At 36.9% G+C, this 24,080-nt stretch overlaps 1 long non-coding RNA gene across 1 annotated transcript; it reads right to left on the bottom strand.

Moving 5' to 3' along the window:
- Positions 1 to 305: 305 nt before the first annotated feature.
- Positions 306 to 11,210, bottom strand: LOC135448661 (uncharacterized). The gene is made up of 4 exons (XR_010440549.1): positions 11,081 to 11,210; positions 8,958 to 9,172; positions 1,646 to 1,756; positions 306 to 892 (listed from the first exon to the last, which is right to left on the bottom strand). It is a non-coding gene; the product is annotated as an uncharacterized LOC135448661 (long non-coding RNA).
- Positions 11,211 to 24,080: the final 12,870 nt, after the last annotated feature.

The following is a 24,080-nucleotide window of genomic DNA, read 5'->3' on the forward strand; positions in this document are numbered from 1 at the left end:
TCTTTAAATTAAGCTAACCAAGTTAGTTACACAGATCATCCAGATTCACTTCTACTTACTTCTTACCTGAACCACACATCCAGCTAGAAAGAAATTGCTTATTTTGAGCAACCAAATGCACCATCACTTAACAGAACTTGGCGTTGAAGGAAACATGAGAATTTATTCCACATGGAATGGGACTGAGTATGCAGTGCATAGGTGATAAGGCACTGCTGCCAAGTACCAAAAGTAGCCTAGGGATTAAAGTTGGGGTGAAAATATGCAAAAATCAACACAAGAAGGCCAATTATAAATGCAAGAAATGCTCTTTAGTTCCAGTTTAATTGATAATCAACCTGGAAGTTACAACATGTTCTCTCCAGAGAGGGAAGAATCTGACCAAAGGGAACATAAACATTATTCTCAAGCAGTAAGACAGCAGGTGGGTAAGTAATCTTGCAATTGATATTTCAAATTAATTTCTGTAGAAATTACATAAATCAGGGTATTAACTCAAATATTTGTCACATATTTGCTGAATATCAATGCATAAAGAAGAACTTCCAGTGAAGATCTAAATCCTAAAATTTCTCCATTAGTTGAAATTGCTTACATTTCTCCATTAGTTGAAAAATCTTACAAGCTTTTTTCAGGTATACAAGTTTTTCCTCTCTTGAAGAGGCTGACCAGATCCCAACATCCTGCACAACCCTGCTGATGCAAAGTACACCTAGCAGATCATCACAATGAGGAAAATCATCCAGTGGCCCAGAACCAATTTATCACTTTTCTTTCCAAAGCATTTTCAACTATGTGCATGGGGTTGGAGCTTGTACTAGGTGACTCCTCTGGCAGATGTCTGGTCTAAGGTCAGCACAAAACCTCCTTCTTCAGTTTCATTTTTCACTCGCTGTGTGTAACAAAAGAAGAGCTAGAGTTAGCATTTTAAGGCACTTTTGAAAACATGGTATTGGAAAGCTGAAAGAAATCATTAGCACTGATTCAGTGCTTCCTAAAACTAATCTTATATATATATATATATTTGTTTTCACAATGAGTGCTTTAATCCTTCATCTTAAAACTAAGCAAAACCCCAAAACAAAAAAAGCCCAGCACTGATGAGCAATCTTGCAATAGCGAATCAGTGTGCACACATGAGGGAAAAACAAATGCAGTTGGGAAACAGATTTCGGTGTCAAGTTTCCCCAAGTGTTGTTATAAATATCAGGAAATTAAAAAATGCTCTTAAAATGCATGAACATTATTTAGGTCTTTAATCTGGAAGGGGCATGATTGATTTTGCAGGGTGGAAACTGCCAACTGTACCAGTGCCTGCAGATGGAAGGGGCCGGCACATAGCTGCCAATTTCAGGGAATATATTTCAACTACTCTCTAAAATGGATTGCAAAAGCTTGTTGTCTTCTGCTTGCTCCTCCAGGCTCATGCTGCACTAAACAGCTTAGGGGGAGAACAGCATCAGTCTTTTCCTGAAACAAGAACAAGTCACAGAACACGGCTATTTTAGAAATGCCAAAAAATTAAAAACCTAAACCTCTGAGAGCAATGGTGCCACAAGCTGAATGGGAAATAATAGACAACTCAAATTTAAGTCTTACTATTCACACAGTGGCCATTTTGAATGACAGTGAGAAGAAAACTGACCTTTAAATGTAAAGTTCACTTTTACATCCTTATAAATTATCATACAAGGAACAACATTTCCTGGAAGCACAACTTCACTGTGTGAAACACATTCTTGAAGTTCCTCTTGCACTGTTAGAAAACAGTAAAATATGAAAAAGAATAAGTAGACCAATTTTTCAAATTAGACCACATTTAAATACAAATTTTCTTAAGTCTCAGCTTCCTCACTTTCCTAAATGTCTCAGATTTGAAAATCTGGTTTCTGAGAAAACATTTTGGATGGACAACTTTAGACTATCAGAGCTGATAGCTGATGGTCTCCAAAGCTTCTCATACAGCCATTGTCAGTGTAGAGAGGATAATTTATTTTTTTCCCCAAGTAACAATCTTGGCTTTATTTTCTCCTTTCAGTTGGGTAGTAATGCACATCTCTTCCAAATTTTTGTCTTAGCTCTTCTCCTATACTGAAAAAATACTATCCAGTAACAAAAGGAAATTAAGTAGTGCAAAGCCATCTTTCTAAGCCATTTTCTACAGTTTTGTTCTTTCAAAGATTATCTGTTCTCTTTCCTTCTACTTTGCACTGGAAACTGTGCTTATGCCAGCACCTTGTTAAACTGATTGCTGAGTCTTTTCCTCTGGAATTTAGCACCACTACAGCAGGTTAGCAACAGAGGCTGTCTCAAATGTCTTGTGTTAAGGACAGATCTGAAAAGTTATCTGCACTGTGGAGTAAAGCTGTTTTGCTGGCAGCAAGAATACTAGAATGGATATAAAGTGTCTTGAGGAAAATTGTCTTTCGGACTGCATCCCATTAAAGACATTTGAGTGGAATTTTGTCCCACTGGTTCCAGCAGGGGCAGAACATCATTACTGCTTTAGTTCTACTGGTATAATACCTATCTACATATGTGACATCAAAATAACTAATTCTCCCCCTTGTAGGGATTCTTCCTCTATAATATTTTTATTTATCTGCAGATGTCATTTGCAGACGCTTGTGCCACTACAGAAATTGCTTGTTCACATTCTTCCCCAGTACATAAGACAAAGCAAGGTGTAAGCTAAGCCCTTTGCTGTCTTTCTAAAACACGCCTTTCATGCTCACTGCAGGTTTGTGAGATATACTCTAACATCATTTGTTACATATTTCATACTGCAATGCCATGCTTGATTACATCAATCTATACAAAACAGAAACTGGCAGCCAGTCTCCCAATTTCTGCCAACTGTAAAGGTTAACATGTACGTTGGCATAATGTGGGTGTGTAAATAAGGGAATTTGTGTAGTCCTTTATTTAGCAATGTAAGAAAACATATTTCAGGTCGGAGATGAATAGTTTTCCTTCCCTCCAGGTGTCTATTTTCTATTTTGGAAATTTCAAGGAAGGGATTAAACATGCACAAGCACTACTTAGCAACAAAACACTAAGGAACCATACTGTGTGTACTATAACTTCATTTCATAAGACTATCATCACAAACTGCCAGTATTTCATCACTGCCAAGATGTCTTTGGAGAGAGACAGGAGAAGTCAAGGAAGTGGCTCTCAAGACACCCCCAATAAGCTCTCTGCCATCACTCAAGCCTCCCATAAGGCAAGTTCACCATTCCCAAGGATAATTAACAAATTTACTTCTAGACCAACAACCTTTAAGAAAAAAAATATTTGCCCAATCGAGCAGGTTTATGGTTACAATTTTTCACCTTTAGAAGTTCTTATTATTGGAAAAGTAAAGACATAAATCAGTAACTGTCTTAATCAAATACTGTCCGTATAAAACAAAGTTATATGTGTTTTTATACTTGAAAACTAAATATTTTCCAATCTGATGCAGAAATCCAGAGTAAATTAATCTAAGGTAGCTGATATTTCTCTTGATATTTTATTCTGGAATTGCACTAAATAAATAAACTGTTTGGCATGAATAAGCAGTCATTTAACAGTAAGAATGAAAATTAATTACTTGATATACCTGTATCTGTTTGTTTAGTTTATGATTTCTGCAGCAATTTGCAGTGATGACTAATAAACAAAACATTCAAATAAAGATCCATGCATTTTAAGCTATAACAGTACCATATTTGCCATCCTTCTATATATACTTTACTGCCTTCCATGAATTATAAACTACTGCAATGGATTCCTCTGCAAAACAATTAGAAAACAAAGAAATGACAAGTCATATGAAGTGCAGACCATGGTCAGAAGGTAGGTGCTTTTGAAGACCCTAGTCTCCTTAGTCTCCAGGATGAGATGTCAGAGCAGAAGGGAAAATGTAAAAGTTTGCAGCACTCATTAGAGGTGGCATGAAGGTGATCACACCTTTACCTGTGTAATGGCTTAAACATTAAAGGAGTACTAGTCCAAAAGAAAGGCACTGTCTATATACTCAGAAAAGTACCTGCAATAATTGACAGCTCTTATGCATAATCACCTCTGCTTAAATATGGAACACTGGTTCAAAACATTCCCTGTCAAGAATCAGCAGCCTAGAGAAACCAAAAATACAAAATTGGAGCTTCACAGAAAAGTTCTACCTACATCTACAGCTCCACCTTTAGCAAAAATGACTAAGCAAAAATAAGTTTTCTGTTTAATCAGCTATGAATCCATTGGCAATATTTTTGTTCTGTTTTTCTGCTGTGATTGCAACATAACGGTCAAACACTGAAAGGTATATATTCTTAAAGAAAATGTGATGAACACAAAAGAAACCTGTATCACTTTAAAATGGATAACCTGTGGCTGCATATCGTTACCAGAACTGACACAAGCTGCACACACACCCAGTACATACCCTTACAAAGTGAAATGTATTTGAGTCTGGTGTACTTACAACTGTCTTTAGATAAAAAGGGTAAAATTTGTAGAAGGCAATTATAGAATCAAAGAAGCAGAGCAATAATGTGAAAGATTTTATCTTGAAAATGTTGGATGAATGTTATGAAGTATTCTCCAAACAAAATGGCCAGCTGGAGATTTTGAATGGAAAGTATAAGTTATATGGTTTAGGTGTAGCTGCAGAGCATAGATAATTTTTCTTATATTCTGAAGTGTGATGCCAAAGAAAAAAGATTTTCTGATGTGACTAATAAAAACAAAAGCTGAAGTGCAACAGGAAAAATTGTGATTAGATAAAAAGAAAAGATTTGTGATGGGATTGCCAGAGTTACTTATTGAAGAATTACTTAAGAACTACTTATTGAAGACACTTGTAAGTACAAACAACAATATTCCAGTATGCTTACATTGGGCCGGAGTAAAAAAACCATTTAGATTGAAGGTTCTAGTGATAAGAAAACATGAGAAAATGCCACCATCTGATCAACACTTAATTAATTTCAGTAAATATGAAGCTATTTTAGTATGTCAGAATATGAATATACTGCAATTATTTTTTTTCTTCTTCAGGGTAAGACTAATTTCTTGAGGAGAAATTATGCTCATCTTTACATATATTACTGCGAAATTAATAATGAAAACCTACATCAGAGATTAAGCTAGGGTGTGCTAAACAGATTCTTAAAAATGTTTAAGAATTATTGTATTTTCTATTGTGAATATAAGCAGATAGATAGACTAAACCTTTTCATGGTAGGAAAGTCAGTTAACTAAATGGTATTTGTAAAGATCAGTTCAGAAACTGCAAGTACTGCAACTGCATATTTGCACAGTGCATACCAGAGTGGACCCTAATATCACCTGCAGCCTCTAAACACTACTGTACTACTGCTCTTAATAGTAATAACAACAACATTCATCTTATTGGATACAGCAGTTCCTATTTTTGTATTCACAGTAAAGCTTTAAAAATTTTCAAGGCACTTTCAGAGGTACTTTTTCTTAAAGATAAAAAAAATCCCAAGTGTTTAACTATAATCACTATTGGGAAAATACATTAGTAATGTACACTTTAGAGCACTTCTGAAAAGCTACACTCCTAATACCAGGTAAATGATATATGTTTTAGAAACACTTATGAATGCCTATTCACTTATTAGTCTGGCATGGCCTCAAAACAGTATTGGCTAAACAATAGTGCTTCCATCATGGTTTTGTGTATGGTCAATGAAGTAAATAATATGCATTTTTTTAAAACGCTTGAATGGGTGCTTACACAGCAGTTTATTCAGACCCATTATGGACATCCAAGCAAATAAATGTTCCAAAGTCCATAACTATATATTTCGTAAATACAGCGCTGCTAGTTTCTACAGAACAAATAATAGGCACTGTAACAATACCACATGCACAGGGGTTTATCCAACAATGTACTTTGCCACAAAACAGATCTCACAACTTCTTGCTGGCTTTTCCCCTGCCCCCATAATTTCTTTGTTTTGTTTTTAAAGAAAGGTGCTAAAGGGGAGAACATTGCCTTTCAAGAAGCTGTTACACTTTGACAATACACAATCATTATGAGAAATAATAACATGTAAGGGATTTTTTTTCTTGAGAATCCCTGTAAAATCCTTGTAGGCCCTTTTTTGATCTCACCATCTTACTTTGATCACCAGCTGACTTAGATGAGCTCTGCAGTTGAGAACCACAGTTTTACATTAATGGCATTTGCTGCTCCGAGTAATTGCTCAGTAGAAATTCTACTGAGGGAAGGGTTTTGTATCTGAGTACAAATACCAATGGAGAGCAAGTTCTTTAATAATCTGATGCATAGCTAGATGTGGGCAAGAGCTTGCCTTTTGCAGCCATCCTGAAAGCTCTTTAACCTTTATTCTTCTTTCATTCATGTTTTAGGAATACTAACAGGACGAATGATACCTTAGGGAAGAAACAAATAACCACTGATCAGAATTGCAGATAGATAAAGGGATAAGATTAGAATCTTGTATCTGTTTTGTAAGAAGCTGGGAGCCATTAAAGGAGGACAAAAAACTGATTTTGGCTACAGTGTCTGTGCCACAGTGACAAAAAATGTCCCAATTAATTCTTCACAGACCTTGAAGTGAATAAAAGACATGGATAGAAGGGAACAAAAAAGGGGAAGAGCGCCTAATCAAGAAGAGTTCTTCAACAAAAGCCCAAGACAACAATAAGTTAGAATTTTTTTGAGTGTATCTGGATATCCCATAGATATTTAAGATAGGCTTTAAATAGTCAAAGTAGACAAACTAAGGCTTTTGACTTCTAGATGAGCTTTCCTTACACATGGGCCCCTAAAACGATGATTTTCCAGGGGCCAAGGCAGACTAGTTTCAAAGAACAAAACATGTCTTAATCTCTCAGAGATGGAAAAGGATTCTATATTCCAAGCAGCCTGTAAATTTGCAGCAGTCTGATGATATATGAACATGACACCCTTGTAAGTATTGAAATTAAATTAAAAATAATGAACTACTTAAAGTCTATTCATGGATATTCCTGACAGAATCTACGTGGGCTTGGGAGAAAGGAAAATTTGCTAAATTCATAATTCACTTAGGAACAGTTTGCTCAGTGTATGACCCATTTAAATGTTTTAAAATGTACATTTTTTACCAGTTTTATTCCTTTTTAGTCTTCAAAGAGCCATTAAAATCACTTTTTAAAGGTCCAACAAAAGAGCTAAATGAATACAGAAGTGACACTCTTGATTTCAGAAAGGCTATGTACTCACCAGTGTACAAAAGCCTCAGTATAATGACTTCAGTCTCTTTCCAGGGGTGCTAAGGTAAGAAGCATTACAGATGAACAGGTTTTATGATACATGACCATTCTACTTCATCAATTGCATAGTGTCTTTTCTTGATGCTCTGTTGAGAAATATACCTCAAAACCTGCTTTGTTGACACTAGATTTGTCAATGTAATCCACATTTTATAAGCTTGGGAGAAGGACATTTAAAAGTGTTAGAAGCAACAGAATATTCTGGGAAGTTTTCAGAACAAAATAAAAACATTAAATTAGTCCATAAACTTATCTTCAATGCAGCAGAAATTGATATGTGTTTATCTATTTAATTACTATATCATTTTTCTCATGTAATTTATCTAATTTCTTTTGGGATCTTATCAGTGTCTATAAATACCTGGCTGAAAAGTGCAAAGCAGACAGAGCCATTTTTCAGCGGTGCCCTGTGACAGAACAAGAGGCATTGAGCACAGGCTGAGGGAGAGTCCCTCTGAGCAGGGAACACTTTTGAACTGTGGGGATGACTGAGTTGCTCAAGGAAGTTGTGGGCTCTTTCTCCTTGGAGCTGCTCGAAGGCCATGGGGATGTGGTCCTGGGCAAGCAGCTCTGGGTGGCCCTGCTTGAGCTGCCTGGCACTAGATAACCTCCAGTGGTCCTCCCAACCTACACCTTTCTGAGGTTCTATAAAAGCTGTTTATTCCAACTCATTTGTTTTAAATTGTCCTTTCCTGTCTCAGTCACATAATTTTCATACAAATTGTGTGTCTCATAAATTTTTATGAATAACGTTTTAATCCACAAGGAAATAAAATTATTTCTCAGTTCTTTATGTGTGTGTGTGTGTGTGTGTGTGTGTGTGACTTAAAGTGATAAACTTAATGGCTATGAATTCCTCATCTCTGGAAAAAAATTTACTAATGCTATTTTTCTGTTGTTTTTTGCAAATTCTTACTTTGAAACTTACTTTGAATTTTCATAATTGTATCACACAATGAATGACTGAGACATATTACAAAATCCCTCATGAGATATTTTTCATCCTAGATTTTATTAAATAGGAATATTAATAGTACTTCATTCAAATCAGTGTAAAATTTCATAGTACAAAAATTCATCAGGAATAGCTAATTTTGAATATACTTGCTCCTATACCAATAAAACCAAATGGTGATAGGATTGGTGCTTAATTTTAAAAAATTGTTCATCTGTTTTGTCTTAATGGTGTTTTCACAAGTCTTTTGGTTCTATGAAACCACTAAGGTATTTTCTAAAGTAGTTGCATTGTCCAACATCATGTGAGAAGTAACATTATTGGCCTATTTTGAAATGTTGTGAAACTTACAGTGCAATCACTGCATCCTGCACTGTGGGCTCTATAAGAGGAGATACTCAATACTCATCAAACCCTAGACGAAACTCATGGAATATCCTGAGCTGGAAGGGACCCATAAGGACCATCAAAGTCCAGCTCCTGGCCCTGCACAGAAGAGCCCCAAGAATCACACACCCTGTCTCTCGGAGAGCTGTCCAAACACTTCTTGAACCAAGGCAGGCTTGGTTAACTAGTCTGGTTACCTGGCAGCCACACATTTGTTCTGCTGTGCTTTAAGGATTAGAAAGTCAGTTAGAGAAGAAAAATGAACATGCAAAATGTTGCATGTGACAAAATTTTGCAATTTCAACCTAATTCACATTACCTGTACCATGATGAGAACTGGTTAGAATGTGCTAATTTCACTCTGCAGAGACTGAGACAAGATGAGATGAGATATGAGAGTTGATCTCAAGACTTTTCTTGCTGGCTATGACTGTTCTCAACATAAGTTTACCATCCAGCAGAAAAAAAGTCCATTTACTTTGTAGTAATGATGTAGTTACAGGAGAGTCCTCAAATTTTTTTATCTCTTTCCCTCTGCAAAACAGAAAAAAAGTTTTCTTCAAAAACTAAACCAGAGTAGCCCTAAAAGATTTTACAACTACTTACTTCCTGACAATAATTGCCCTAGTTTCTATCAGAAAAGATTCTCCTACCCATCCACAGCTGGTTTTCATCTCTCCTTATAAAAAGACACTGTGGTAAAATGTTCATTGGATATAAATTAAGCACCCTTTTGAGTCATCTGTGCTGCATACAGGCAATAACAAGAGAGTTAGTGAAAATTAACTAGTTAGGTTTGAAGAAAATACATTGCTTTTAAAAAATACTTGGAAAGTTTTCCCTTTTTATTTTTGATAATTGGTGATAAGTGTAATACATGGACTCCAGTAGGAAACATTTTCAATTCCTCATACCTGGCCAAAAAGCAGTCCAGTCTTTGTATTTGGTACTTTTTTGACCATGTTTCATAAAAGGACATCCAAGGAATAGGATTTAATGTAATTTGGGAAGTTGTTTTTTTTTTTCCTGTTAGGGTTTGAAAACACTGTTGTTGTCAGATGAACTAAAGTCTGCTCTTCGCCACCCCCACCCCCTGTGCAGAACTAGAAATCCAGAAATTGCTTGTCTTTTAAGAATAACTGTAAGAGTCCATAGTTAAGGCATTTAATAATCTTTTTAAATGTTCTCCTATAATTCATCTTGAATTTTTATTCACCAGTTTTTCCACCAGCTTTTTTTCTGCCTATTTTCTTGTCATATGACAGCTTATTTGTGGTTCAGAAACCATATTTTAAGGATAATGGGAATATTTCTACTGACATGCAGACATATTCAAGATTTTATTAATTATTTACATTTTTATCTATTTATTAAGCATTTTTTAAAGTCTTGAAGTGCTTATCCAAATCAAATTTCAAGTCATGTAGCATATCTACTGTTTTAAAAAATATGTATAGTAAAAGATGAAGGAGATATAAATTAAAAGATATAGAGAAACTACTGAAAGAACATAATGTTTCTGCAAGGCATATCATCTGTTACTGAAGATAACAAAGTACTAGCAGTAAACTGTGTTATTGCAGCTGTAATAGGTGGCAACAAAACCATGATAGAGGAAGAAGTGCAGAGACCCAAAAGTTAAAAAGATCAGTAGGTAAGTAGAATGTTACATGATAGCTGAAATGAGATACTCTGAGAAATTAATTTTGCACCGTAATATGCCAGCAGACCAATGTGATTTGAGACTAACTTTAATACAAGTTGAGAGTCATGATATACAAAGTGAAAAATGTTGGTAAACAGCAAATGACACCCCCATCCTCAGACGGTGATTTGAGAGCTATCTTACAAAAACTCCTCTTGCTCCAAATCTTTTTCCTACTGAGACAAAATAAATAAAATAAAGAGTATTTCTTGTTGTGACAGAGCATTGCCTACTCTGGATATCTGTCTTTTCTCCCTCAGCCTTTAGTGAACACCCAAAAATATGTAAATTTTTTAAATCATGCCTATTTTTAGGAGTGGCCACCAATATTATAGAGATACAACCACAAACATTTTAGGTAGGATTTTATTTGTCTCTATTAAGTCAATCCCATTTAGACAAGAGTCTAAATGACAAAAAACAAACAAACAAAAAAAAAAACAAACAAAAAAAAAAAACCAAAAAAAACCCAAAACAAACCAAAACCATAAGAAAACCCAGTAAAACAAAACACAGCAAAACACCCAAACAAGCCCTGAGTCTAAGTTTGAATCTGAACATATGGTTTTCAGATGTCATTTGCCACATATGCTGCTTTTTTGTATTTTGCTTTAGTAATTACAGCTTTACACTTCCTGCCATGGGTACAAGCACCTCTGGTCAAATTTTAAGGTGTTTAAAAAGCAGAGTAAGGGACCTCTTTATCCTGTTTTGATGACACAGTATATCTGATGTACCTCTGGTGTAGAGTCACTGGAGACACTGCATATCCATTTTTGTGCCATAAATCCAGTGCACATCAGCCTTGCTGTGCATATAAACACATGCTGTCTCTGACTTCCCAGAAAAGGGAAACACTGCACTGGAAAGGTAAAATGATGGCCAATATGTTAGTCTGAGAAACTGAAATCATCATTTGTAGTACACAAACATACTGATAAGAGTGCATAACTGGAAGCTAGAAAAGAATCTTTGGAATTCAATACCTCAGAACACCAAGCTATTAAAGAAAAGACAAAGTTACCTGAAACTTGATTTTGGTCTTACCAGTTGGAAAATGTGCTCACTTTCAGATAATTAAGTGGTCAAAATTACCTATCTAGGTACAGTAAAATTTAGAAATCAAAGATCCTTCTAATAAATAAATTGATTTCATATTTAAAATGTGCAGTAAAGCGATTGAACTTATTTTGCTATTTCAAAATATGAAGGAGCTTCAATATTCAAAAGTTATAAGACAGAGTTTTGTATACATATACATATCTATTTATCCTTCACTTGAAACCCTTTTAAAATATCTCATTGTTTCAAAATGTTCTTTTTTATTTTCCTTCTATTGATTTTCTGTATAGACAGATATTCCTTCTTGCTCCTTTTCTGTGCCTTTCCCAAGTGAAGCAGCATTGTTGGAAAGAAAGGCAAAAAGGGAATGCTATTAACCACAGCTGACTCTGCCCTAGTCTTGGCCTTTATACAGAATTAGTGCAACATATGGCCTCAGATAAGAGCAATACATCTGAGCAGGGTCTGATAGACAGCACTACCTCTAGGTATGCCTGTGAGTGGCTTTAACACACCTGAGTGCATCACTGGGTTTGTGCTTTGGTCCTTGAAGCATGAGAGCCTTTCATTTTTCAAATTGTTTAGGCCATCCTTGTGAAGGGTCTAACAGCAACAGACTTTGGGAGGGAAAGCACCCAAAAAGGGAAACCTACCTAGTTTGGAACCTGCTTGTTGAAATTAGGAAAAACTTGTAAAAGAGGAAAGGAATAGATCATGGTTGCAGTCATTTACTAAGGTCTGCATTGTTGCACAAAATACAACACAGAAATCTTTTACACATACGGTGGTAATGCCTGAAACACTGAATGAGCTCTCCGACTCACACAAATAGGCAAAGAATTGACACTAAGATAAACCTGCTTTTCTGCTCTTTCCTGGATGTTTGATAGCTATCCCTCCTCTGAGATAGCCTTCTATCACAGTCAGCAAAAGGGATGCTGCTCTCAGCAACTTCAAATCACAGCCTTAGTGCCAGCCCAGTCTCAAAAGGTGTTTAAATTAAGTAAAGTGGGGCAGCTGGGGCATAGCCTTATATTCTCTTTTGTTTTCTGTTACAAAAACTGTAACCTTGGCTAAAGGAATGAGCTAGCAATAAAAAAATATCTACAGAAAGACTCAGCAAATGACATTTGCTAGACATCCTAGGCCTACCTTGGGATATTTTTTCATATTGGTTCACAGACTGTTTAAACTTTTAAAAGAACATATTTTTAATTGATGGAAATATGATTCCTATGCAAGCATGCCAGTACATCCAGTATTGCTAAAGAGAGTGCTAACATTCTGAAAACTTCAGACTTTGCTATTGTTATCACTCAGCAGCTGCTGCATTTGGTGTGATCTGTCCACAAAAAGCAGCTAAAAAGGCTTGTTGAATTTTTTTCCCCCTATATTAGATGCCCTTTTCTTCCACCTTCTTCACAATTAAAACTACATGACCTCTTATTTACTATGAAAAATCAAGAAGATATCATCTTTCATACAGGAATTTACACATAGGGAGACTCTTTCTCTATTGTCCCTCAAATAAAATTCTAACAACTTTTGAATGACGCAGACAGAGCTACAAACAATATCTTAATGTTTACTTAAACAAAGTACAGCATGATCTAAAGAAAATTTATTACTAGACCAGCTATAAACAAAATAAAATACCATGGATTTTCCTCTTTCCTGAAAAATTTACATAAAGTCAAGTGAAATCTAATTTGCCCTTTCTATAGTGCTGAATTGATTGGATAATGGTAAGACTTCCCAAAGGATTAAACCATTCCTATTTGAATGCTGATTAGTCTGACAGGGTTATATTGACAGTGCATGTATATATTAACACACAAACTCCTGCCACTTCTATTAATTCAATGTGGAAAATAAATTTTTAGCAGAGACTCAGATTTCATGTTTATAACTTGACAAATTAGTTTAGTGCTGCTGTGGAGATAGAATCAAACTGCTGTGTTTACACTATGTTGCCTCTTCAACTATGACTATATAAAAACAGCATTTACTAAAGGAAATGGAAATTCACTTTAGACATGAATACTCTGCTCAAGTAAAAGTTCTGGAATTTAAGAAGCACTTAGTTGCTGCATTAGGCCATTTAGGATGTTTCAGCGTCTCAATTGACTGTAATACCAATCTGCTCAAGTGCCCTGTTAATGACCTTCCATCTCACAGCAAGCTCAGGAATTCAGTGTTTATACTTTTCTCTTTTTTTGTAACTATACCATGAACAGACTGAAGGACAGATCCTTCTTTCTCTCACTACTGTGGCAGAAGTATGTAAATTGTTATCACTTCAGACAAAAACCCTCTAACCTTCCTGCGTCTTAATGAAAATTACCACTGGCAAAAATTAGAAAGAGGGAACCGATTCAAATAGGGTGTTAAACATGAAGAAACAGAGTTTTAAATGTTGATTCTAAATTTTTAAAAATTGTATAAATTAGCTCCCATGTTGCAGCATGAAGCATTCTTAGTTTTGTGTTATTGTTCTAAATGAATACTTATAACACAGTAGTATGTATCTAGACTGAGAACACCACTACCATTTCTCAAAACACTCCCTAGAATTTTAATATAACTAGTAAGCAATGTAAGATATATATATATATAGGGAGAGAGGATTGGATCTGTGCCACTGATCTAGCTTCACTGCAGTCAAAAATATGAGTCATTTTCACAAACTTAATATAAGATCCAGAGTATCCGCTATGTTAGCAAACCAGAATACTTAATCATCTACCCTGCCATGTCTTCACTTCCCCAAATGGACTAAGAGCATGAGAAAACTTCCTTGAATGATATCACTAGCACTTGTCCGCATTGTTTACATTTTATTGCAGCAGACTAATAAAAATTTGAGTTAGAGTATTTTGAAAAATACTGTAACCAAATTCCATTTTTTCATTTTCTTCACAACACTAAAAAAAAGACTACATACAAACACTTACTTACTTGGGCACTCTTTTTTCCACCAAAAAGCAAGAGGATCCTTTGCGATATATGAATTCTAAATTATCATGAAAAAACTATTAACAAAAAAAAATTCTTTGATGCTCTCAAACAATTCTAATAGCTGAATACTAATTATGGAGAGCAATAAAGAATTCAGAAAGTAGTTGCTCCCCCACTCTCCCCAGCAGAAATTTGAGAATGTAAAACTCTTGGTGCGAGTTTAGAATTCTGATTTTGCACATCCAGGAAAGTAATCGATGCCTTTGAAAAGCACAAATTCTTTTAGGATATCCATTCTTAAAACCCTCAGTAGGCTATGGGAACAGTACCTGGCCTAGGATTGCAGCTATCCCCAGTTCTTCACATGCTATTAAGGATAGTTTTGAGCTTTTAGCATACCGCAACATGACAGACATATGTAAGCATACAGTTAGAGCCTAAAATTATGTCTGTTAAATGAACATGATTCAGTTTAATTTTCATCTCATTCATAGCATAGATCACATCAGCCAATATGTTTAGTTAAATTCCTGGTCTCTTAATAATGCTACATAGCAAATACCATCTTTGCAGTTAGTGGGAATTACATGGCTACAATCTCTCTGTACACTCCTGATACTAGAGTCTGACTGGAATGGGAATTATCATGTTTGGGTTTTAATCCTATCAGGAAGAACATGTAGAAAGGCTTAGCTAAAACTAGTTAACATTTATAACCCTCCAGCTGAATCAGCTTCCATGTTTTAAAATGCTATTTTCAGGAAAACATTCTATTTTTCTTAATGTTTAATGCACATTCCTTTTAATTTACTGTGGAGAAGAATATCTATCAAATATCAATTCCTCTTATTTCCCAGTTAGTTCATTGAGCCCTAGTCCTCATTTTTAGCCCATTAACAGATCCTTAGGAATAATCTTGTCTAGCTTTTCTCATGTTATGGGGTTTTTTGCAGAAATACATTTCCAAGGGTTGTAAGTTAAATTAGGTACTTCTGACCACAACTGATCAGTCCTCAAGGCAAGGTAAGAAAATAAACCATCTGCACTTAAGATGTCTAAGTACTGCTTTCACAAATGTAAATTTCATTTCAATAAACACGAGGTGCTTAATCAGACTCAGACACCTTGGTTTGAGTATTATTGCCACCCCTACTAAGATGGGGTTCCATTTCAGGCACAGAATGCAGTGAGCAAAAAGGACTTGAAAACCAATTAAAATAGAAGCATTTGGCAAACCTCTGCCAAGCAGAAATCTGCACTGAAATAAATTTTCAAGTAAATGCATTGAATCTGCGGACATTTCTGAGAGTACTCCACCATTTTCTGGGCATGGCAGAAGTTAACCAGCTTGACAAAAGCCTGGGGTGCCAGCGGTGTGCTCTGGAGCACCAGCTACTGGCATCAAGTATTTTGCTGTTCACAGAAATGGCACTCAAAGCTGTACCAAATTGAATTTTCTAAGTAGCTCTGAAGCAACAGACAGAGGTGACAGATTAGCTTGGGCAATTCTTGGCACAGAGAGCCAAGAGGAAGAGAACCCGTAACACAAAACCAAGCCTAAGCATTGCACAAACAGTTGCACTGTTACATGCACCAGCTAAGAGCCTTCTCTAGAAGGAGCCACGTCTTGAGGGGATATCTTTATAATAATCTAGCCCCCTAGGTTTTATGTGTTGAGAAAGACCAGTTGAGAGGGGGCAGATTTTATAATGGACTGCTTGCAGTTTTTGAAATTAGGAACTCAAGCAACCAATTGTTAATTTAAAATTTAGAATTCTGGCTTAAAACCTGACTAAAGCTACAGCAGTATTATAAACTTTTTTTCTCCTATTAACACATTAAACCAGCAAAAAGAGCATTTAAAAAATGGAGCTTAGTCAAACATTATATTTAGTGTACCATTCTTATTAACTGTGTTATAAGAGGAGAAACATCATTTAACACAAATTTCTTCTGCTTGAAATAGAACAGCAATTCTCAGATGTTTGAGACTTTTGAACTTCAGGTGTGTTTAAATTCTAGTATCTTACAGCCATGCTGTGAAAACTTTCCTAAACATCAAGCTAAGAAGCATTTAATTGAAACATTACTCTGATACAATGCCATCTTCAGATTCGTCCTGTCAAGTCTCTTCTTTCCTTATCAGGAAATAGTGAGCCAGACTGATCGCAGAGCTGGTTCACTGGCACCAGTGTTCTCTTACTTGCAAACCAGACTATGGAGAAAAAAAGAATGAAGCTCAGAAATGTAATTTCAAGCCTGCCTCTTGTCCAGATTTAAAGTTGAAACATAACTACAGAAAACAACAAAACCTAGGATCACTGTTACTGAGACATTCAAAACTTTTCTTCGTTACAATTCAGAAGGCAAACATTTTGCATTAAAGCTGTTATTTGAGAGAAATTAAAATGTTTGTGATTAGTGTTTCTGTAAAAGAGAAGAAATTTACTTTCTTAGCTCCTTAACTCTCCAGAGACAACACCAAAATTCTCATTGCCTCATTTCAAAATGTTGGCCTTAATATTTCAAGACTTTTCCAGAAAAGCAGGGATTTCTTGCCTAGATTACATCTTCAGGCTCCCAGGATCTGAAGCCCTGAGTCACACAGCACCCTGTCGTTTGGAGATGGAGCACCACAGCAAAGAGCACAAAGCACAGAGCCTTTACACCTGGGGTGCTCAGCTGGACGTTGTTTCCCCTAAAAGCCTAGGTTTAGTCATTTTCTGGTGCTTTTGTTAGCTGGTTTGTGTTGGTTGTTTTGGGTTTAGCTCTTTCTGCTCTCAGAAAGAGGCCCACGCTGCATCCTCCACATCTCCCTGCAGTGCTGAAGCTGAGCTGGGAGAACAGCAGGACGTACAACCAAAGGGAATGGGGACAGGAGACTGCCCATTGCCTTGGGAAAACACCCCAGCAATCTCTCTGCATTTGTAAACCCAAGAACTGAGCTGCTCTTTGTAAGTTTTAAGGATGTTTGTGGTGTGGCATGGAAGTATTTCAGCTCTTTTAAGGCTTTTCATTGGGATGCTTTACAAGATCATCAATTTTACATTTGCTCCCCGTGTCATTGCTCCATTATTCAAGCTTGTTTTGACACGATATTAATTTATAATTTCATGCCTTGTGTTTCCATAGCATTTACAAAATTATTATCCATCCATAACAGTCTTCACACAGACCAACTCACCACGCAAGTAACTACATTTCTGATGTGTTTCTCCTTGTGGACTACTTAGAACATGGCTAACCTTAAATCTTACTATGTTCATCTATTAAGCTCATAATTTCTGAACAGAAAAAAAATACTAACCCTTGCTGGAGTTTAACAAAATTATTGTTCAACTGAATTGACACATCTATACAAGTTTTTATTTCGTTTTAAGGGACTACTTTAATATGAAACAATTTTACTATTGTCACTAAGTATGGAGACTCAGATTTTTTCCGGTTTCTAAGTACACATGTAAGTGACTACTTGTAGCAAATATTTTTACTGACAAGTCATTTATCCTTCAAAGAAACAAACAAAAATGGAATTGAGAGTGCAAATATAAACTGCCCCATCACTATTTTACAGAATTAAAATAGAAAATTTAAATGCAAGTGAAATTCAGCATGTTTTTTGCAAGCAAATGATAAGTTGCTCAAATTCCTAGAACAAGAGAAAAGCATTCTAAGGAAGTGGAAGTATTTGCAAGAGTTGCTGCATATAAAGCATTTATGATGCCTGCAACAAATTGCAATTACTCTCACTTTTTAAAAGAAATAGGTGTAAGATATATACTGATATCTATCTGGCTTTAGAACAATAAAAGCATCATATACAATAAATTATAATAAACTGTCTTCTTGACATAAAATTACCTTACAACATAATCTTAATTAACCAAATATTTTTCTTGAATATGACACATTAGAATAAAAATAGAACCATAAAACAAAAACTACATATTAACATAGTGAACTCTCAAGATCTGGCCTTTTTTTATATAATGATGCTAGGAAATATTGTGTTAGGGTTTTTTCACAAAAAATTTATTTTCTGAAAAATGGTAGTCATTGAAGTGTGTTTCCCATAAATGTTCATTACAATTACACACCTACATGTCTTGAACAATATTTGCTTGCCACAGTCCCTTCCCTCCCCAAAATATCAAAATGCTTTCGAAAAATTTGTTAATTCAAATATAATTTTTTTAAATTATCCATTTTTTAGGATAACCTCTGGGCAAGGTATTCTGAAAATGATAAGTCAGGGTATGAAAATTTATTCTGTTTCAATCCAGAATCTTTTTTTTTAAGTTTTCAAGTTGACAGACTGAAGAAATCCTTCATTCACTGGTGTTTTTAAAAATGCATGAAAATAACATCACGTTTAGAACTGATGTTCAAAAACACAGCCCAGAGATACTTCCCAGCAGCTTGCAATTAGGCAAAGGAGGCTCTCTGCAGTGCATGCTGTCTGAGCTTTCAGGCTCCAGCTACTCTCCCCATGGGAACACCTGACTTCACTGGGCTTAGTCCCTGTAGGGCACCCATTCCATCTGCAGAATCACACCTTAGCACCCACCAAAACTGGCTGCATGGACTGTAGAGGGAACATGTGCTGTGTTCAATCTGATGCTGTGCCCCGCTGCCACGGCGCTGCAGTCAGAGCCCCGGTTACACTGAGCCGCTGCCCTGCTTCACAGCAGCCAGGCAAAACTCCAAGGGACTCCTTGATAGCTTCAATCACAATAATAGTGATAAAAGACATTTATCTGGTCTAATTTGCTATTTTGCCTCCAGTGCATAAGATAAGGAAATTAAGACCTAGACTGAAAATCAACAGACATAGGGTTTTTTTTTTTTTCCCTTACTGTTGTATAAATTGTTAAGAAACAGATTGTAGGATGCCTGAGGTCATGAATCATTTATTAGAAACAGGTAATCTGGCTTCTAGATTCAGCTTCAATGTGTGCTTTAGAAAAAGGTGACAGCTTCATCAGAAGAGACAGAAGAATTTCCTTGTATTCATAATCCTCTCCCCAAACCTTCCCCCTTCACCACAAAGTCCTCCCTGTAAAATGGGAAACACAACTAAGTAGTCCACTCTATTCAGGGCAGCAAGTCTGAAACAAAACAGGCCCCATGGGGCAGGCTACCCAGGTCATCAGACTACAGAAGTGTCCTGAATACTTCTCAATCTTTTCTTTAGGAAGTCATGTAGGCAGGTATTTGCTGGACCTGAAATAAGAATCCAAGTCTCCATCACTTTCAATAGTTACAGTTAGTACCCATTTAGAGGAATTTTATCAGACATTTATCGCTTCAAAAGCGGTAGCATTACTGAACTACAAAGCAAAAGGAAAAGCATCTCTTCCTGCTGTGGAATTAAGTCTTTCTTTTTGGTAGTACTGTGAGCACACTGAAACATACATTCTGGAAATCTTAATAAACACAATTCTTTTAAAAACTCTTTTTTTTTTTTTTTTTTGGTAAAAGCAAATGTTAATACCATCAGCCCTTGAATAAAATGTACTTGGTTTTGAATTTTGACTGATAACCTGGAAATCAATTTTTTGCAATGTTTTAAAATGAATTTTAGAAATTCCATATATGCATCTACCAAGTTACATTTGGTTTTCATCCATTATTTTTATTTGTCACATTCTTTGCATTCTTATGGCCCTATTTTTTACATTCCTCTACTCAGTATTTCTTTCTAAATTCCAATATGCAATTTCACGTAGGATTTCCATGGTCATTCACAGGTAATATATGCAAACACTCTGTAACCATGAAAATAGTGGTGCCATTTCTTCCTTTTCTTTCTTTTCTTTTAAGAAATCTGTTTTATTGTTATTGTTGTTGTTGTAATTATTAAGTGGCAAGTATATCAGTCTTGTGGGAACAGTATAAAAGGCAAAAAAAAGGGTGTTGAAATAAATACAAAATATCTTGCCTATCAAAAATATAGATTTATTTTAGCTCTGAACAACATAGGATTATTACAGTTATCACATATATTTGCTAGGTGCACATTTTAAGTTGTTTGATATATTTTCCTTATCAAGTCTTTGGTGAAACATGTGAAAGTCCTATGCTCTCCAGCAACTTATTTCACAGTCTGTATATCACAGAAGTTTGGAGAAGATGAAATTTCTACGTTTTTTATTTCTGGAATCTTTCCAGTTCTAATGTGAGCTGCATTGGCAAGGGTTCATCCAGTGCCACAAATGTGTTTCCAGTTTCCTCTGCCCATTGATGAAAAACACAAACTATCCTTGCATGTTTCAGAAGCTGCTACCTGAATAATGAAATAAGTACATCCTTTAGTGCAAGTGGAGCAAGAACTCATCACACTTCTGTTACAGGGACTGGTAACATTTGTAATTGTTAGCCTGTACTGATTTGTTTAACTTTTCCAACCACATCAATGAAATTTCAGAATAAAAGGTGATAAATCATGCTTTAAGTATGCAAAGTAACTTCCAAACAAAGTCTTATTCTGTAGAGGCTAAAATTACTTTCCTAGTTTCCAATTTTAGTTACTTGTGTTATATTGATAGCTACACAAAGCACACACCTTGATTTTTCGTTTTTCATTTTTATTCTGCTATCATGCTCAGTCTCAGTAAATCTGAACAGCACTTTCTATATATTGCTGTGTATGTCATACATGCATTCGCTTTTCACCACGATACTACCCAAAAGGCCCTTATGGCTCAGAACCATTGCATTGACCTAAACCAACTTTCATCACAGAAGAACTAACAGAATTCAAATCAACTCACTGCAAAAATAATAAATTTGTTGATCTCTGCAAATGTACTGGATACAGGGACTTTAAATGTGTTAATTATTTAAATCTGTGCAGATTGTGCATGCCAGAGTGGCAACTAAGTGAACCACTTTAGGTCTGCTTTTATTTTCTACGTATATATCCTCATTAAGGGTCTTTACCTGACCCCAACGTAAATTAACCTATCCCCAGAACACCCACCCCCAATACATCTGTCTCAAAAATTAACAAGAATATTGACACAAGACTCTTCTAACACCCTCTTGGGGTGTGCTTGGCCTGCTTACTTACTTCAGTGCTTGTTATCAAGTCTGTCTTCACTAGTCAGAGTGGTAAGTCTGTCCTTCAGCACAGCTATTAGGAGTTTTACCTTTCCAGAATCCTAAGGAAATAATTAATCCAAAGTTAGCGTGCAGTACTTCTTTTTTCTAGGGTCAGCATTCTCACAGGTCTGAAAAAACACTTGCCAGTTGCTTGAGGTCAGCAGTTCAGTCTCGCTCATCCATTCTGCAGTGAGCTGTGAGCCTGCAAGAGCAGAAGTGGGCCTTGTGCTGTCAGCATCTTTTTTACAGAGCTGCTGCTCACCAGGTTGAGCTTCTCCTTTTAAATGCCAGTCATCACAGATTAAGTGTGGAGAACTACTATATCCTACTGTAACTTATCCTGGGAAGGGACTGCTTATTGTGATCTATAGCCTTACTACAAGTTATCTGAAATCTCACCCACCATTAAAATTATTCATAAACTTTGCTTTATAACTAATTATCAGAGATAAAAAGAAACTCAAGATCATTTTTACTCCATGTGCTATACACACCTGATTCTTTAACTTGGCCAGTTATTACATGAGCAAAATGAGTAGCTGAAATTAGGCCCACCCTGTCTGACAAACAAAGAAAAAGTTGTGGATTATGTAGCACATGATCAGAAGAGAAAAAAAGACCTCTGGGGAAAAACAGGTGCTCTGACAACAGGAGTATCTTGGGAAAAATAATAGATAAAATTTTGTGGATATGTGCCTACAGCATAGCTCCAAACCAGAGCTTGGGTGAACATAAACTCAGCACTGTTCCTAGCCTCACAATGATCTTTGAATGCAAACACAAGACTTTTCTTCATTAATAGTCAAATAATTTAAACAGATGTTTTGACCAAAGTCTGTAAACTCGGAGTTAGAAAGGTAGTTCCCATAGATGAGATTCAGTGCATTGCTCACCCATGTTTGCAGTTTTCATTACTGCTGAACTCACTTTGGGACTCTGGTCACTGGGTTCCTTGTATGCACATATCACATGTGTACACACACAAACTTGTACTAATGCCAGCTTCACAAATCAATCATGCTTCACTTGAATGAGTTATTGCTACCACACAGCAGCTGCTGAGAATGAAGCCACTCATCCATTACAGCAGCTGTCATTTCAGCTGCATGACCTCCTTCTACCAGCTTTCAGCCACCCAGCTTACAGATTTTTTTCTCTTGAAACTCCTCAATCTGACTGAAGGACCATCCAAGTCATCACTGGTTGTCAGCAACCTACAGATAAACAGTTCTCTGAGCCTATAGGCCTGGACACTTTACTTTCATCTTACTCTGGGGTTTAGCTGCTCCCAATAATTAGCCAACAGAACTGCAGATCACAGCCTAACAAAGCAGCTGGTGCAGTTCAAAGGCCAACTGGCACGCTAAGAGGAAGTCCAGCCATGCACTCCCACCTCTCTCCTACCACCATCTGACCCCTCAGCAAGTAGGTTAGAAAGCCACTCCAACAAACAAAAGAATGCAGTAATCTTCCCCCCAAACTAGCTGGTGGTAGGATTAAGTAAGCATTAGTGCCAGGAGAAGCACAAAGCCAGGCTAGAGAGGAAGGAAGTGGGAACATCCCTTTCAGCAGGGGTTAGCCTTTTCATTGGCCTTATCTGCATTGTCAGGCTGTGGTTGGAGGTGTGTGCTCCAGGAGCAACTGAGCAGGCTTAACAGCTTTCTGATGCCAAAAGGAGCAGTCCCATTCTCCTCTGCCTTGCATTCCATCTCTGGCTCGTATCTGACCCCTCAGCAAACAGACTCATTATTCCCACCAAAAGCTATTTCCTCTATTGGTTGGGTTAGTTTACCCATGGTTTAATGAACTGAATTGGCTCAGAGAGAGGTCAGAGAAGCAGCAAGCAACAAAGAAGAAGCGGGGGAAATGCACAGACTGGAGAAGTGGGTACACAGTGCTGCCCTTTCAGCAACAGCAAGCAGGCAAGTCAGCTCAACCATCTCATCCCAGTGCACTCCCAGCCACCTAGCTGGCAGCTGGCCAGCTTTCAGAGGGAAAGCAAGCCAAAAAGGATGTGGTTCTACCTACCCAGCTGACAGCTCTTTCTTTTGGGACTAACAGCACCCTTCAGCTTGTGCCTGCTAGTCTCAACAGGCTACAATTTATTGTCCAGCACTCCTCGTCTGAGATAGGATCAATTAGGATTCACCATATCTGCAGGGACACCACAGCTCAAGCTCCATCACTAAGCCTTGTGCTGCAAGACCTGCTTACTTTCTGTAGCCTTCAGTCCCTTGTGGCAGGAGGGTCAGAAGCCCTCCACTGCTGAGAGCCAAAGGAGCTGGCATGGCCACCTTTCACCCCTGCCGGGGCGGCCTGCCCTCCCTCCAGCCCCTCCAGCTCTGTGTTCCGCTTCCCCCTCCATCTGCCCCAGGAGAGGGACCGTGGGGCTGCTCTGTGAAGGCACGGTCCTTCTCACACAGAAGGCATGGTCCCTTCTGCACAGGAGCTTCAAACACATATTGCCACCATTTATTGGCTGCCTTGAGTTTTCCTGGTTGAAAAACACTTCATTCAGTTCAGAACTGGCAAACAAATGGGACAGGGAACAAGCACTCCTAAGTGATCTCCTTTGTCAGGTTTGAAAATCTGAAGATGCTTTTGTAGTGAGTG

The sequence above is a fragment of the Zonotrichia leucophrys genome, chromosome 5 (genome assembly GCF_028769735.1).
Source record: "Zonotrichia leucophrys gambelii isolate GWCS_2022_RI chromosome 5, RI_Zleu_2.0, whole genome shotgun sequence".
In the NCBI taxonomy this organism is placed as follows: domain Eukaryota; kingdom Metazoa; phylum Chordata; class Aves; order Passeriformes; family Passerellidae; genus Zonotrichia; species Zonotrichia leucophrys.